Source organism: Schistocerca nitens, chromosome 3 (assembly GCF_023898315.1).
Source record: "Schistocerca nitens isolate TAMUIC-IGC-003100 chromosome 3, iqSchNite1.1, whole genome shotgun sequence".
Lineage (NCBI taxonomy): Eukaryota > Metazoa > Arthropoda > Insecta > Orthoptera > Acrididae > Schistocerca > Schistocerca nitens.
This window is the reverse complement of record NC_064616.1, coordinates 765,832,916-765,851,041: the sequence shown is the minus strand read 5'-3', so window position 1 is coordinate 765,851,041 and position 18,126 is coordinate 765,832,916. Positions and strand designations below refer to the sequence as shown.

Below are 18,126 nucleotides of genomic sequence, written 5' to 3'. Positions count from 1 at the left end.
GTCAATCTGTTTGCTGTAAGCCAAATGGTTCAAATGGCTCTGAGCACTATGCGACTTAACTTCTGAGGTCTTTAGTCGCCTAGAACTTAGAACTAATTAAACCTAACTAACCTAAGGACGTCACACACATCCATGCCCGAGGCAGGATTCGAACCTGCGACCGTAGCGGTCACACGGTTCCAGACTGAAGCGCCTTTAACCGCACGGCCACACCGGCCGCTGTAAGCCACAAGCTAGTGTTAACCACTACACTATTTATTTGCATAACATAACACACCTTTCACAATGTAGCTTTTGTCTATTATGAACAGAATTTTTTAATCTTCTGCCATCTTTATTGACATACTAATTTATTTAACATAATTATCCGTCTTGATCCCTAACACGTTTCGGCCATGGCCATCATCAGAATGTCACACACACCCGACAAATGAAAAGTAATATTTCTACCAGAAATTCAGTAACTGTACAGAACAAATTTAAAACTTGGTATGCTTTCCTTTTGTTGAATACAATGTATTACTGTATTTCTGGTAGAGGTATTACTCCTCATTTGTTATGTTTCTCTGACAGATTCTGATGATGACTGTGGCCAAAACGTGTTAAGGCAGGGGTTCCTAAACACGGGCCGCAGGCCGCATCCGGCCCGCGAAGTGATTTAATTCGGTACGTGCTTGAGCGAAAGTTTTTAAAGTAACGCACGATTCTTCCAGCTCGTTTAACTCTCAAGAGAGGCCGCTAAGAGTATTGCCTTCACTTGCTCATAAATAACAGTGTTGCCAGAAGACGCGCCAGCCGGCCGAAGTGGCCGTGCGGTTAAAGGCGCTGCAGTCTGAAACCGCAAGACCGCTACGGTCGCAGGTTCGAATCCTGCCTCGGGCATGGATGTTTGTGATGTCCTTAGGTTAGTTAGGTTTAACTAGTTCTAAGTTCTAGGGGACTAATGACCTCAGCAGTTGAGTCCCATAGTGCTCAGAGCCATTTGAACCATTTTTTTTTGAAGACGCGCTCTGCCTGCAGCTGACAGTGACTTCCTGAGTGTGTTTGCTGTGTAGTTATTTCAAGTCGTGTTTCTCTCGAATACGTGTGCTATATGTCCGTCGAGACTAAAAAGATAAATTTACATACTGAGTGTCGTATCTTCAACATAATTTGTGCAGTGATGTATTTCGTTACCGTGAAAGACAACAAACCAATGTGTGTTCCTGTAATCAAGTTACTACTGTTCTTAAGGAATGCACTATTCGTCACCACTACGAAAAAAAGCATGATGCGCATTTTGATAAATTCAAGGACAAGTTCCGTGAACATAGACCCGGAATATTGAAACTTGGACTTTGTTTTCGACGTAACATTTTTAGGAAACGTGTTTAGGAAAGTAATACTATTGCAAAAGTTTGTTTACGAATTGTCAATGAAATCGCCAAACAAAGCACGCCGTTCTCTGACAGTGATTTCCTAAACTGAACGATATAAAGCAGTTACTGTTTCAGAAAATACAGTGGAGTGTAGAGTTGAAGATATTGCTTGTAATTTGCCAAATCAGTTACAAGAAAAGACAAGTTTGCTTGATACTCAGTAGTCCTTGACGAATCTACAGATATCACTGATATTCCGCGAACGCTGTTGTTTGTCTGGAGGTATTAACACAGACTTTGAGGTTGCTAAAGAACTAGCCAATCTGATATTCTTGTATGGTACAATAACAGCTGAGAAATCTTTCAAGGGGTACAGTTTACTTTAGCTGAAAAGTACGAACTACCTCTTTCCGGACTGAAATGTGTTACAATAGATGGATAAAGAAATATGCGTGATGATTATGCAGATATAGTTGGAAGACTAAACTGAGAATGTGAATGCAGTAGTGTCAACAAACCACTGACAATACACTGTGTTCTTCATCAGTGTTCAAAAATGGTTCAAATGGCTCTGAGCACTATGGGTCTTAACTGCTGTGGTCATCAGTCCCCTAGAACTTAGAACTAATTAAACCTAACTAACCTAAGGGACATCACACACATCCATGCCCGAGGCAGAATTCGAACCTGTGACCGTAGCGGTCACGCGGCTCCAGTCTGTGGCGCCTAGAACCGCACAGCCACTCGGGCCGGCAACGTCAGTGTGATGAAGCCTTTAATTTCTGTTGTCATCCACTTAAACACCGTCAATTCAAGTTTTTCCTAGATGAGATAAGATTTTTGTCAACTGATACAGCATACCACACGGCAATAAGATGGTTAACCTATGGTAAAACTACGTGAAGCTCTGTTCCTTGAGAAGAGAGATTGAAATATTTCAGAAAGAGAAAGTAATCCTTTGGAAGTCCTGTACATGGAAACTAGCTTTCGTAACCGAAGCTGCTTTCCATTTACGATGTCAACGAATTTTGCTTGTACAACATAGCCACAGTTTGAGAAAATTTTGGATTCAAGAGACAAACATACCTCTCACATAGTGTACTAAAGAGTAATTAAGTATAACTTAGGTTTTCACTGATTATTATATTTGTGTAAAATAACAAAAGATTATTTATAATTTTTTCTTCAGTTTCTGAGAAAATGTCATCCACCCAGCATAAAGATTCAAAACTTGATATATGGTCCTCGCAGTCTTGTAATTTGGAGCCACCTGTTGTAAGTTGCATAATTTTAAAAGACAAAACTTTAAATAATGATCAAGGTGGACGATTATATTGACTAGGGCTAATGATAACGGACTTGCACAATGATTTTATTTCATTCATAGTAAAGGAATTTAAATGAATCGTTGTTCAGATTTTCCCCCTAATTCCGTAATATTTGATCTTATGAAAACTCACAATCACATTCTTTTGTTGACACAATCAAAGAGTTTTGTGAAGTCGAAGAAGACGATTGATAGTTGCGCACCAGTTTGACGGGATGGTTTGTAAGACGCTGCAATTGTACATAAGTGAGGGGAATGGAAGACCTACATGCGATCTACAGCACTGAATATTAAATGCATTTAAATTAAGTACAGCTACAATGACGCAAAAGAAAATCAGTTTGTAAATCTTTTGTAATATCCTTACTGCAATAGGCCGGCAACGGCCTTGCCGCAGTGGATACACCGGTTCACGTCAGATCCCCGAAGTTAAGCGCTGTCGGGCGTGGCCGGCACTTGGATGGGTGACCATCCGGGCCGCCATGTGCTGTTGCCATTTTTCGGGGTGCACTCAGCCTCGTGATGCCAATTGAGGAGCTACTCGACCGAATAGTAGCGGCTCCGGTCAAAGAAAACCATCGTAACGACCGGGAGAGCGGTGTGCTGACCACACGCCCCTCCTATCTGCATCATCAACTGAGGATGACACGGCGGTCGGATGGTTCCGATGGGCCACTTGTGGCCTGAAGACGGCGTGCATAATACTACAATATGCACAATGTTCTTATTGAGATACACGATCAGTACTGTTCCAAGAATACTGGTATATCTATAGGTCCGTATGCAATTTCGACATACAAGCTACCACCCCTCCGTCTCCATATTCCGGTTTACGCAGATGATTCAATTGTACACGAACTGACCATAACCCAACCGAACATTGATCACCATCAAAATTTCAATTAACTATTATATGACACAACGGCTACTTGTAATTTAACCTGCGCTTTGCTATTAAAAATAAACAAATGCTCATACGTAACTTCGTGGCGCTTACATGGCTGGCAGTGGAAAGTTTGTAGATCATGTTGCGTCAGTCAGCTTTCTGCTGCGTTTGTCAGTGTGTAAGCAGCAGGCGATTAAAGTTGACGGTGTTATTTCTTCTCCCGCCATTCTCTTCCTGCAAGCATAATGAGTCAATGCTGCCGAGATTCATCGTCGACTGTGTCCTATGTATGGAGTTTGGGCTGTGAGTGATGGCGTTGTGAGGGGGTGGTGCCGAAAAACAAGGCTGGTTGCACAGATGTGCATCTTGAAAGCGGTCGATGAAGACATTCTGATGTGACTGATAAACTAGTGCGATCCGGTGATGAAATTGTGCCTGCGAGACGGCGATTTATAATTTCCAAATATCCTGAAGCTATGCCTCAGAGTTCAAGGAAAACCCTTGCTAACATTTTTAAACAGATATCACACTTTTGGACTCGGAGGTTTTTCAACATTTTCCATATAGTCCGGCCGTACCACTAAGCGAATTTCATCTCTAGCACAGGATGAAGATCTATCTGATTACTCATCACTTCACTACCGAAGATGGGTTCGAGGGTGCTATCAACAACTAACTAAATCACTAATAACCATTTTTTAGAAGTACGAGTCTACATCTACAAATATACTCCGCAAGCCACCATACGGCGCGTGGCGGACGGTTCCTTATAATACTGCGAGTCATTCCATTTTCTGTTTCACTTGCAAAAGGAGCGAAGGAAAAACAGCTATCTATATGCCTCCGCACGGTCTCTAATTTCTCTTATCTTCTCTTCGCGATCCTTACGCGAGATGTGCCTTAACGGCAGTATAATTTTTCTGCAGTCAGCAACAAATGCCGGCTCTCCAAGCTTTCTCAATAGTTTTTTGCGAAGAGAACGTCGTCTTCCATCCAGGGATTCCCATTTGAGTTCACGAAGTATTTCCGTAATACCCGCACGTTAATCGTACCCATAGGTAACAAATCTAGTACCATGCTTCTGAACTGCTTCGACGTCTTTCTATAATCCGACTTAACGGGATCCCAAACGCTCGGCCGTTACTCCAGAATGGGTCCCACGAGTGTTCTACGCACGGTATCCTTTATAGCTGAGCTAAACTGTGTTAGAATTATCTCAATAAACCGAATTCGACTATTCATCTTCCTACTACAAACCTTACGTGTTCGTTATTCGAACATTACAGGATTCGTTTAAGCACTCATATGCATTAACTTCTGTTTTTCTACGTTTAGAGCAAGCTGACATTCAGCACACGAAATACACCAATGTGCAAAACATGAGGATGAAAGTAACTTTCTCGTGATTCGTCACTGGCAAGTAACATAGCTCGATGAGATTTAAACCGTCATAGAAAGAACTGCTAAAGTACAGTACAGAAGGTAACTGAAAGAAATATTCAATGAGATGAGCTGAAATGACACTTTTATTCAAAGAAAATAATTACACCAAAGTCAGTGATTCATGATGGTCCCCTGGACATTATAGAATGTTGGAAATGGTTTTTAATAGGGTGTGAGATCACCACGAGAGGCTATGCATGCTCTGCAACGTGCTCCCATGCTGGCTGCAAGGTTGTAAGGAATTCTTGTGGTAGAGCGTTCTATTCCACCACAAGCGCGGTTGACATTTAGTTAGAGACGGGGCCCCTCCACGCCCGCACCAACGTGGTGACCAGACCGAAAGTTCTACTGTCACCTCCGTCAACATGTTAGTTATCTAATAGGTGGATCACAGGATGCTGGTCTGTGATGTTATCCGTGCGTCTGGGTAAGACTACACATTAACACTGTCCATGAGGTGATAGATAGTGGACGAAACGCGAATGAGGGTAGCAATTTGAAGAGCAGAGGGGAAAAAAGGGCCAAGGCTCGTGCCGTGGGAAAAAACCTCCGCGACAGTGAGATGGTAGTAAGAGCAGTAGTGGCTTACTAGCTGCGATAGTTCATGCAAGGTTGGGTTTGTTAGTATGGGTATCATCCATCATTACCGTGGCAAGTGATGGCGATGTATTCCAGTTTGCTGCAGCCGCTGCATTCCTGGAACAATCAAGATCGTTATATAGTAGTGGGAGATTGGCCATAAATCATCTCACTGTGTATGTGTGTGTGTGGGGGTGGGGGGGGGGGTGGAGCTTGTCTGCATGCAGTGTACGGTACGGCTTCCCTGCGTGGTGCCAGTTATTCTTGACAGCTGTAGGGTGCTGCAGTACGTCTCCATCACCCATCCCACAGTCGGTCGGTGGGGAACGGCCACGTTAGTCCATTCGCCGAATATCCTCTCGTTCCAGAAGCTCCTCCACAGCCGACTGTCATCCATAAAAATGATCTCAGCGAATTCACCCCTGGAAACACGCGCATGGGGAAGGAGTACAGAGCAGGTAGATACGCTCTTGGAACGAGAGGATATTCGGCGAGTGCACTGGCCCGCCCGTCCCCGCGACTTAAATGCCATCGAGTACTTCTGAGACGCGTTGGTGAGACGTGCACCAACGACCATCCTGCAGTTTTCAAGCGAACTGGTGGAGAAGTGGAACACCGTACCACAAGAAATTATCAACCTTGTGGCCAACATCGGAGCACGTTTCAGAGCACGCGTCACCGTCCATGGTGGTAACAGGCCATATTAAGATCCACGACCCCCTTTTAGTAATCTCCAGGCGACCGTAAATCGGAGTGACTTCAGTATAATTATTATCTTTGAATAAAAGTATCATTAACTCACCATCGGTGACCATGCAGCTCGTTAGAATGAAATGAATATTCTTACCTGCATGCAGGCGTTGATATAAGTCAACGGGGAGAGTTGAAAATGTGTGCTCCGACCGGGACTCGAACCCGGGATCTCCTGCTTACATGGCAGACGCTCTATCCGTCTTTTTTTTGTTTGTTTGTTGTATTTGGTCGAAGCGGACGTCACATGACATCCATTGAAGTTCGTTGTTTATCTTTACACTCAGTTTTTTTATTACAGACACACGCTGAGCTACCGTGTCGGCTACCCATGTGAGCCACCGAGGACACGCCTGGAACAGATACCATTTTCATATATATATATATTCACCGGCCATTTGACCATTTTCTTCAGTGCGGATGCACAAACAGTGCCCAGGGATCGGCAGTAAAGCCTCGAGTAATGAGTATGTTGGGCAGGGGCACTATGAATATATTGCGGGACAATAAGTTGCGAATGTGGGTCTCACGGGAGCCGTGCCAGAGATAAGTCTCTGCAGTCGCACTATCCTCTCTATCCTCGGTGGCTCAGATGGATAGAGCGCCTGCCATGTAAGCAGGGGATCCCAGGTTCGAGTCCCAGTCGGGGCACTATTTTCAACTGTCCCCGTTGACTTATATCAACACCTGTATGCAGCTAAGGGTATTCATTTCATTGTAAAAGTATAATTTCTGTTCGACTCATTGCGTATTTATTTCATATAGTAAAACAATTCGCTTCAGTTGACAGAAAGTAGTGGCAGCTGAAGGGGATTTTTTGTTACGTAACATGATCCTCAGTTGCGCGAGTTAGCCTGATCAGATGCTTTGTATTTCTTTCAGTTGCTTATATACTGTACTGTAGCAGTTCCTTCTGTGGGTGGTCCAAGTTTCATCGAGCTATGTTACCTGGCACTAAGGCATCATACGTAAGCACCTTCATCCGTAAGTTCTAAACATCATCTGCACCCTCCTACAGTCTCTCAAAGACCCACTTTCCCATACACTACAGCGTCATCGGCAATCAGTCATAGATTGCTGCTCAACCCGTCTGTCATATCGCTAATGTACACCATGTGATCAAAAGTATCCGGACGCCCCAAAAACTTACGTTTTTCATATTAGGCGCATTGTGCTGCCACCTGCTGGCAGGTACTCCATATCAGCGACCTCAGTAGTCATTAGACATCGTGAGAGAGCAGAATGGGGCGCTTCGCGGAACTCACGGACTTCGAACATGGCCAGGTGATTGGGTGTCACTTCTGTCATACGTCTGTAAGCGAGATTTCCACACTCCTTAGCATCCCTAGGTCCAATGTTTTCGATGTGATAGTCACGTGGAAACGTGAAAGGACACGTACAGCACAAAATCGTACAGACCGACCTCATCTTTTGACTGACAGAGTCAGCCGACAATTGAAGAGAGTCGTCACGTGTAATAGGTAGACATCTATCCAGACCATCACACAGGAATTCCAGACTGCCCAGGACCCACTGCAAACACTGCGACAGTTAGGCGGGAGGTGAGAAAATTTGGATTTCATGGTCGAGCGGCTGCTCATAAGCCACACATCATGCCAGTAAACGCCAAACGACACCTCGCTTGGAGTAAGGAGCATAAACATTGGACGGTTGAAAAGTGGAGAAATGTTATGTGGCGCGACGAATCACGGTACACAATGTAGCGCTCCGATGGCAGGGTGTGGGTATGGCGAATGTCCGGTGAACGTCATCTGCCAACGTGTGTAGTGCCAACAGTAAAATTCGGAGGCGCTGGTGTTATGGTGTGGCCGTGTTTCTCGTGGAGGGGGCTTTCACCCCTTGTTGTTTTGCTTGGCACTATCACAGCACAGGTCTACAGTGATGTTTTAAGCACCTTCTTGCTTCGCACTGTTGAAGAGTAATTCGGGGATGGCGACTGCATCTTTCAACACGATCGAGCACCTGTTCATAACGCCTGTGGCGGAGTGTTACACTACAATAACATCCCTGTAATGGACTGGCCTGCACAAAGTCCTCACCTGAATCTAATAGAACACCTTTGTGATGGTTTGCAACGCCGACTTCGTGCCAGGCCTCACCGACCGATATCGATACCTCTCCTCAGTGCAGCACTCCGTGAAGTTTTGGCTGCCATTCCCCAAGAAACCTTCCAGCACCCGACTGAACGTAAGCCTGCGAGAGTGGAAGCTGTTATCAAGGCTAATGGTGGGCCAACATCGTATTGAATCCCAGTAGTACCGCTGGAGGGTGCCACGAACTTGTAAGTCATTTTCAGCCAGGTGTCCGGATACTTTTGATAACATAGTGTACGTAAAAAAAAAACAATACTAGCCATATTACATTTCCCCGGGCTCTCCTGTCAATATCCTTTTCTCTGATGAACACTCGCCGCGATGACAACATACTGGATTCTATTACGTAGAAAGTCTTGGAGCCATTCCTATACCTGAGAACCAATTTCGTATGCTCAGACATTCTTTAACAGTCTGCAGTGGGGCAGTGTAAAAACGGTCTCTGGAAATTTAGAAATACAGAATCTGCCTGTTGCCTTTTATCCATGGTTCGCAGAATATCACGAGAGGAAAGAGAAAATTGAGTTTCGCACCAACGATGCTTTTTAAATCTGTGCTGATTTTTGTACATAAGTTTTTCTGTCCCAGCGAAATTGATTATATCCGAAGTTCGAACATGCTTAAGAATTCTACACGAGCCGACGGTAAGGATATTGGTCTGTAATTTCGCAGGTCCGTTACCTTTCTTATGCACAGGAGTCTCCTGCCCTTTTCCCAGACGCTTGGGTCCTTGCAATGGGCAACAGATTCGTGATAGATGCAAACTAAATAAAGGGACGATACCGAAGAGGACTTCCTGTAAAACACAACTGCGATTCCAGCCGGTCTTGGCGACTTATTTGTTTTCAGGTCTTTCAGTTGTTTCGCAACGCCGGGTATGGCTGTTTCTACGACCACCAAACGGGAGTCCGTGGGACAGTCGAACGATGGTATGTCTATACGATCCTCCTGCGTGAAAGATTTCTTAAACACGAAATTTAAAACTTGTCTTCTATTGCCACACCAGAATGGTCGACGGGTGACTGAATACAAACTTTTGGTTTCCTTAGCGATTTCACGGAATATCTTTCGCTAACTTAAAACGTTGGATATTGTTGCACGCTTCCCGCATCGACACCTTAAGGTATCTGTCAGTTTGCTGTCACTGAAGAAGGAGAAAATGAGAATCGCTGTGCGAAGGGAATTTCATCCCATCACTGTGCATACTGCATTACATGTGGCTCGCCGAGTGCTTGGCGAAACGACACAGGACGGAAAGTAGGCTTCTGACATCGTAGCAGTTCTCACCGGATTCAACATTAATTCCCCTCCCAGCGGCACATTTGTTAAGTTTTCACCATTTAGTATCTTAAAGTCCTTTATTTTGCACCTACTTGAAAACCGTTAAACATATCAACCATTGTAGCTCTCTCCTCTAATGTCGTCGCACAGTTTTTATCGCCTATAAATTTCCTCTAGCAATTACAATAAGATTTTACGGTTATAATGCCACATAAATCTTTATTCAGCAATTGGTCTTCGGGATCACGTGAAGGGGATATTCGTCTCACTATATGTTCGACTCTGCTGCAACATCCAACGCGGAGGGATCAGAACTTTATTGGTCACAACGGCGAAAAACAAGAACAATCTGGCTTTAGGAGGACGTGACGAAACTGCCCGCTGAAGCCTGCTAAACCACTGAAATTCTCGCCAGAATTGACCGCCGCAATTTCCTGCAGCTTACTGAAACCACACGAATAGCCGATAGCTCTTTCTTTCCCTGAACTTTGGTAAAACTCCTCACTCTCATCTTCGAAGTGTACGTGACGAGAAAGTGAATCCAGCATGGTCAATATCTGTTGGAGATAACGTGCACCTCCAGAAACTTCTTAAGCCAGGTGTATCCCATTTCTGACGTGCTGCGGAATTACACGATGATGGAAAGACTAGGAAGTTATTGACTTATTACTGACGGCAGTTAGGAACTCGTGTCAGATGGAGATGGAAAATTTCTGGATAGAACTTGAGGATCGAGTCTCACACACGGGAGGGGGGAGTTAATGTAATTGATAGTGTCAGGATGTCTGTATCTGTCTCTCTGTTGCTAATATCGCTAATGAATACACAAATAAACGGTAAAAATACACGTGTAGAGAATGATAAACCATAATTTTTGCAATTCAAACACGAAGTGTAATAGTATCTTCTGTACGAAATGATATAAAAAATCGAAAGTAATTGATTTATTTCTTCGGTACTGTCTGACATTCTGCTGCAGTCTAAATCCAAAGCTCGTTAGCAATGTCCACTGGATCTCACTGAATGGCAATATAGCACTGACGATATAATACCGGATAACCGCCATCAGAAATCTCTGGAAAGAAAAGAGCTGATATCCGCTGAACTGCGAAAAAGGTGTGAATATTCAGATTAAAACCGAGTCCGGTGTTTCTCTGTTGGTAAATTAATTAATTAATTCTGGAAGTAACGCCAGACGAGGTAAGGGTACCTATTCGTAGCTACGGTCGCAGGTTCGAATCCTGCCTCGGGCATGGGTGTGTGTGATGTCCTTAGGTTAGTTAGGTTTAAGTAGTTCTAAGTTCTAGGAGACTAATGACCACAGATGTTAAGTCCCATAGTGCTCAGAGCCATTTGAACCTATTCGTAATATGAAGAAACAGAGAAATTAGGAGATTATGGTGTCTCAACAGAAATGATTAAAACTGGAGTGTAAGTTACACGAAACGACTCTGCAAAATTGTCTACAAATTTTTTGCGAAATAAGACAATTGCCCAAAACTGAAACAATACTATAATTATTTATTTGTATTTTCTACTACCAGTTATTTATATTTGTTTTATGTTTAATTTAGCATATTGCAACACGCTTCGTGGTTGTTTTGACCATCTTCAGACGTTTCTACACACCGAAAACTGTTGTTTAAAAATAAATTGTCTTAAGTTAAATCAACATAGAACTTTTTGTTTATTGTTCGCTGCTGGAGTCTTTGTTGGGGTATCTGGAGGGAGTGGCGGCAGCGGTTGGACAGAAATTGGTGTCCACTTCTGTTTGCTTCTGGTGTGGTTGTTTATTATGTTTGACACCACAGTCTGTGTGGAATACCGACAGTTTTGCATCAACTGCTATCGTGCACAAATCTTGTTACACACTTTTTTATAAGACAATGATTCACTTACGAATTTGACGTCCCAGTACTTTTTTGCATCATTGGCACACTGGCGGAATTGTTGTTTAACATTACACTACTGCACTCTCTATTTTGGTACTGTTTTTTGACGTAATTCGATACAGAAATTTTTCTACGTACATGTTAACACTATACACATAATACATGGCGATCTTCCAGTGTTTGCATTAATATCGACTGTCTCGTTTTACAGCGGTATTCATGCTACTGACATTGTTGTAGTCGTTTGTTTCACATATTAAGTCTATTGCATTAGAAATGCCTCAAGACTACTGCAGAATTCTGAGATTTCGTATTTAGTTACTTCATTAAGAATATTATCTCCATATTTCGTATTATGAATGAAAATTTCTAGTACTTCCATGATATCCATTCTTTTACTTTTTCCAATTTTATGCAAAATTTCAAGGTTGTCTTTGATTTTCAAAGCGTGGCCTGTGTCTATAATGTTCTTTGCTACTATTGATTTGTTACATTTGTCCAGTCTGTGGGAGTCTATATGTTGTTTAAACCGAGTTCTGAAATTTCTCCCTGTTTGGTCTACATAATATTTTTTGCTTTGACTGTAGGTAATTTTGTAAATGCCATCTCCATGAAGCGAAAGACATTGCTGCAATGGTAACACCGTCTCCTGTACGATAACCGAACTTAAGCGCTGTCGGGCTTGGCTAACACGTGCATGGGTGACCGAGCTCTGTTGGCAGGCGGGGTACACTCAGCCCTTACGAGGTCAACTGACGAGTTGCTTGGGTGAGAAGAAGTGACTCCGGTCATGAAAACTGACAACGGCCGGAAGAGCTCTGTGCTGACCACATGCCTCTCCACATCCGCATCCAGCGACGCCTGTCGACTGAGGTTGACACGGCGGTCGGTGGATGACGGTGGGCCTTTAGAGGCCTGTTCGGACGGAGAGATATCCATCAAGATCGATATCTGACGGTTTTGTATTGTAAATAAGCTTCTTGTTTAAGTTGTTGGTGCTGAAGCTGATTTTACGTATGTTTTTCGAATATCCTTGCTAATTTGTCAGACATTATGCCAAGATATAGTATTTTTATATATTTAACTGTCAGGGTGCTGTCAGTAGTGAGTGTAGTTTTATATTGTCAGTTCAGTTTGTATTTTTGTCTGTTGTGGCATTGTACTGATGAGTAGAGTGTCATATCCATTGTTTATTGCGGTGCATTTTATGGTTTCTATTTCTTGTTGGATTTCCGTATGTTAAAGTGTAAATTTGTGGCCTCTCTACAGTATTCATCTATATACAGCATTTTTTGGGGGATATCGGATGTGTGGAGGAGTTTGGTCTAGTGGTGTCTGTAAACACTGAAAAAACCTTTCGGTTCTGTTTTGTTATTTACCCGGCAACAAATGGTATAGAGTTGTTTTATTGATGCTCAAGAGTGAATTGGATACTTTCATGCAGGCTATTGAATTTATTAAAAAGGTTTGTTACTTATCATCTGTGGCACCAAATGAGGGTGTCATTTATATACCTCTTATGGAATTTACCTTTGTTTTTGATGCTGTTTTTTAGTGTCAATATTTTATTCTCTGTGTGGTTGATAAATGTCTCTGCTATTGGTCACTAAAAGGGCTTTCCATTGCTAGCCCTAGGTCCTGACTATAAATTTTGTTGTTGAAAGAGAAGTAATTATGTGAGTGAACTAAATTAAATACATCTATAAGCTCCATTATCTCTGGTATGCTCATTTTCTTGTTTTTTAATAGGATCTTTCTTATTATCTCAACCGTTTCTACAGTACAGGTGTACAATGTCTAGAGATATAATCTTAGCTTGAGGTGGGGCAGTCAGGGCGCTCATACTGTTAATAAGTTCATAGCTTTTCTTTATGAAATATGATTTTTTGAATGTGCATTTTTCAACGAGTAAGTCATTTAGTTCTCTCTTTAATTTTTATTAAGTAGATAGTGTTTACATGTATGTAGAAAAATTTGTGCAGTGAATTACTTCAAACACAGGCCAAAATAAATACTGTAATAGTGTAATGCTACACAACAGCTCCGTATGTGTACCAGTAATGAAAACGAGGCTTTGGGACGCCAGAATCGTTAGTGAAAACCTGTTATATCAAAAGCGTATCACACGATTTTCGCACCGTAACAACTCATGGGATACGATCTACATTCCACACAGGCGGTGGTGTCAGACATGACATACAACGATATGCCGCTCCACACACGCAGAAGACATCGGTGGACATAAATTTCTGTCCAACCATTGCTCCTCCTCCCTTCAAATACCCCAACAGCCACTCCAGCAGCGAAGAGTAAACAAAAAATTCTATGTTTATGATAATTTATCTTCAAGTAACAATTTTCTGTATGAATAAACACTTGAAGCACATGAAGTTGATCAAAACATACACGAAACACTTTGCAATATATTAAACTAAGCACAAAACAAATCAAAATGTCAGGTAACAGAAAATACAAAGAAGGACACACGCAAGGAGAGACAAACTATAGACTTATGAGACTCCTACCCAAATTTTATGAGATATTCGGAAAATTATCTCCAATCACACAGATAACAAATTGATGTTTTAGCCAGACGAGGCAACAAGCTGCTTTTAGAAATGGATATATCATTTTCAACTCTTGACAGAATTCATAGAACGGATCAGACAGTGCTTGTCCGGATCTCTAGGTTTTCCGAAAGCTTCTGATTCGGTTTCAACAAAATATGTACTATTAAACAAGGCATCGGTTCAATATATCTTAGCATACTGAAGAATATATACTTCAATGAAAGTTCTTCCATTATCCTTCATAAGGAAAGTGAGAAGATCAAACTAAATAAAGAATCAGTCAAGGAAGTTGCTTATCACCAAAACTCTTCTCAGTATACCTACAGGAAGTTAAGCTGCGGAAAAGGAATGTGCGTTAATGGAACATATTAGAATAATATGCGGAAACAATTTAAAATCTCAGGGTTGATCATTTAGCAACTGGAAGATACATTTTGAGAATTACTAAGAGAGGCGCGAATACTAACAAATCGCTTAGGGGGCCAGATAATTACGATTTCAACGAAATTTAAGATGGTCAGGAAGTGTATCCAGGGGAATAATGTTCTATTTCCAACGGCGAGGTTTCTTTTTGGCTAATTCATCTCTTACTTCAGTAAGCTCGACAAATCCGCTACCTAGTCTAAGGCGAAGAACAATATATTACATTCAAGAAATGCTGTACAAAACTGAATGTCAAACGCATGTTGCTAAATTGCTCGCTGTGATCTAGTATTATACTGTATATTTATTCTACATTTTAGGCCTAGGCTAACTAAGTAAATGAGGTAATCTGTTTTATGGATACCTGTTACGCTTTTGCCTCCGCAAAGGTTACGTACACTCCCACCAAGCCCGTACTAAACAGGAAACACACTTTTTGAATGCTTTGTTCTTAGTACGAATGTTAAAGTTTATCTGTGTCTTTTACTATTCGGTTGACTCAAACTACACACTCTCACTAACTGTCAGCATCTATATCAAACAATCTCCTGATTAGAAAATGCAACAAAAGGAAGTCCGTTAACGGTCTTATATTAAGGTAGTATTCAGTGATTAGGTTTGGTCTACAAAATATTAATCAAGTTCGTTACTTGTCAGTGAGCTGGAGTCTCTAAGCACACTCCATATTATACACTACTTGGTGTTACGACTTATAGCATGAAGGGAAATTTTCAGTTTAACTAATAAAACTCTCAGAAAAATCGTCGATCTCGGACATTAGTGATCATGTCTGGTTTTTCTGTCCTCTTCACACTGTTCGTCGCCGAAGCACATGACTGAACACTTCATTTTTCAGACCATTTGGAGACATCCTTCTTCTATGAAAATTGGAACCCGTTTGCTCGACAAATAATCGATGTAGCGCATCTACCGTCTCCAGAGCGAGTGTTCGTCCTGTTTTCTGATTAGCTGAGTCAGTCTACGGCGAGTGAGCGTTATCGCTGCCGTCATTTAATTAGGTACTTCCCCCGCTCGAACAGTGAAAAACCTTTAATTAAATTTCAAATTCTGCCAAATTATGGGCTCTAAAAAGCCAGACAAACTTTATATAACAATATCTTTACATGTCAGAAGGCCTGCATTATGGAAATACCGCCTGTTTTATAAAATTACTTTCACAGTGTTCCTTGTGCACTACACGATTGTACATTGTTATGTACACTCTAATACGTAATCCAGTTACTTAACATTTCAAGATACATTCTTAGGTACAGGTTGCATTCATCATATCGGATATGCTAACAGCACTGCAACTTATATTGCTAAACAAAAACCAATTGCATTGAAAACGAATGTTCCGAAATATTTGTGACAGCCCCGTTTACAATATTTCAGAAGAACTTCTTTAGTTCGATTGTTCCTGTGATTTGAGTACAATGTCACATCAGTTCATCAGAAAGCAATTCCTTACGCAAGACTGAAAATTTCGGTTAGCAAGTAAATTTCTGTATCTACATTTACATCTTCATCTCCACTCTGCAGACCGCTATGTAGTGTATGGAAGAGGATACTTCGCTCCGTGCCAGTTACTAAACCTTTTCCCCGTTCCATTCACGTGTAGGGCATACGAAGAATGATCGCTTAAATGCCTCTTTGCGCGCTGTAATTAGTATCATCTTGTCTTCACGATCCCTATGAGAGTGGTATCTTGGGCGTTGCAGTATATCCTGAGATTCGTCATTTAGAGTTGGTTCTCGAAACTCTCTAAGTAGGCGTTCATGTGATACTTTTCGTCCACTTTCAAGCGTCTGCCAGTTCAGTTGTTTCAGCATGTCCCTCACATTCTCCCACTGATCGAACAAACCTGTGATCATTCGTGCTGCCTTTCTTGCTATACGTTAGATACTCCCTCTTAGTCCTATTTGGTAGGGACCCACACACTCCAGCAATATTCTAGGATGGGTTACACTAGTGATTTGCATGCTATCTCCTCTGTATACTGATTGAATTTCCCAAGTATTCTACCAATGAACCGCAGTCTGCCATCCGTTTTATCTATGACTGAGCCTTTGTGAGTATTCCATTTCATATACCTACGCATTGTTACACCTAGGTGTTTGTATCAATTGACCGATTCCATCTGTGATTCACTGATATTATAGTCGTAGGACACTACGTTTTTTTGTGAAGTGCAACATTTTCCATTTCTGAAGATTTGAAGCAAGTTGGCTGTTTTTGCACCACTTTGAAATTTTAACAAGATCCTACTGAATACTTGTACAGTTCTTTTTTCTGACAATGCCTTATTATAAACAACTTCATTATCTGTGAAAAATTTGAGGTTACTATTAGTATTTTCTGCGAAGCCGTTAATATACACTATGAACAGCAAGTGTCCCAACTGGCTTCCCTAGGGCACACCTTAAGTTGCATCTACATCTGTCGATGACTCACCATCCAAAATATATACGTGATTGCCTTGATCCATGGCTCTCAGAATGTTATGTAAGAAAAGTGTGAGTTGGGTTTCAAATGATCGATGTGTCCGGAAGCCATAGTAGCTGGCGTAGAGGATATCATTATGTTTCAAATATCTCATTACATTAGAGCTCACAATATGTTCTAAGGTTCAAAAATAAACGGATATCAGGGATATTGAACGCAATTTGGTGAGTCATTTCCATTGCTCTTCTTGTAGACTGGTGTGACCTGTACTTTCTTTCAGAGGGATCTTCGGTGAATTATGTTTAAAAGAAGTGCTAACTCAGCCGCAAATTCAGTATAGAACTCGTCACGGATTTCATCAGGCCCTCTAGCTTTGTTTAGTTTGAACGAGTTCACGTTTCGCAACGCCTCTATTTCATTCATATTTGCAGTGGTACGAGCAACACTCCTGAGTTTTGCTTTCTAAATTAACATTTGAAAACGGAGTTATGCATTTCTGCTTTTACTTTGATACCCTCAATTTCAGCTCCTGCCTCGTCCATGAGTGTCTGGACACTGATATTGGAGTGATCAGTAGCCGTTACATGCGATTAGAATGTTTTCGGTCCCTGAGAGAGATCTTCGATAGTGTTTTCTACGGCAGTCGTTGAAGTCTTCACGCATTACCCCCTTGATAACCGGAAACGTTTCGTTTTTTTGAGCTTCTCTCTGTCTGCAGCCTATGCTTTGTTTTACGACCTCTTGCGCTGTAGTCTTTTTTTTTTTTTTTTTTTTTTAGAAGTTTCTTTGCAGTGACCATATACCATGGAGGATCGCTCCCATTATGGACTTTTCTACTAGGTACATGGTCAACTATTCTTTTAAACTTCAGCCATAATTCATTTACGTGCTCCTATTCTGAGCTAAGAGTTTCAAGTTCCTCATTGAGATATGACACTACTGTCTATTTATCACTTAATGTATAGTTATTTCTACTTGTTTTAGTTGCCTTTCGTGCCTTGGTATTTATTATTGCTAAACGTGCCTCATAATTATAGGTACCAGTTTGGATGTGGACA

The 18,126-nt window shown here is 41.7% G+C and overlaps 1 protein-coding gene and 1 pseudogene across 5 annotated transcripts in view; both read left to right on the top strand.

Moving 5' to 3' along the window:
• LOC126249755 (serine/threonine-protein kinase NIM1) overlaps window positions 1-18,126 on the top strand; it is a 518,432-nt gene that overhangs the window by 43,700 nt on the left and 456,606 nt on the right. The window lies entirely within an intron of this gene.
• LOC126250108 (5S ribosomal RNA) lies at window positions 3,064-3,181 on the top strand (annotated as a pseudogene).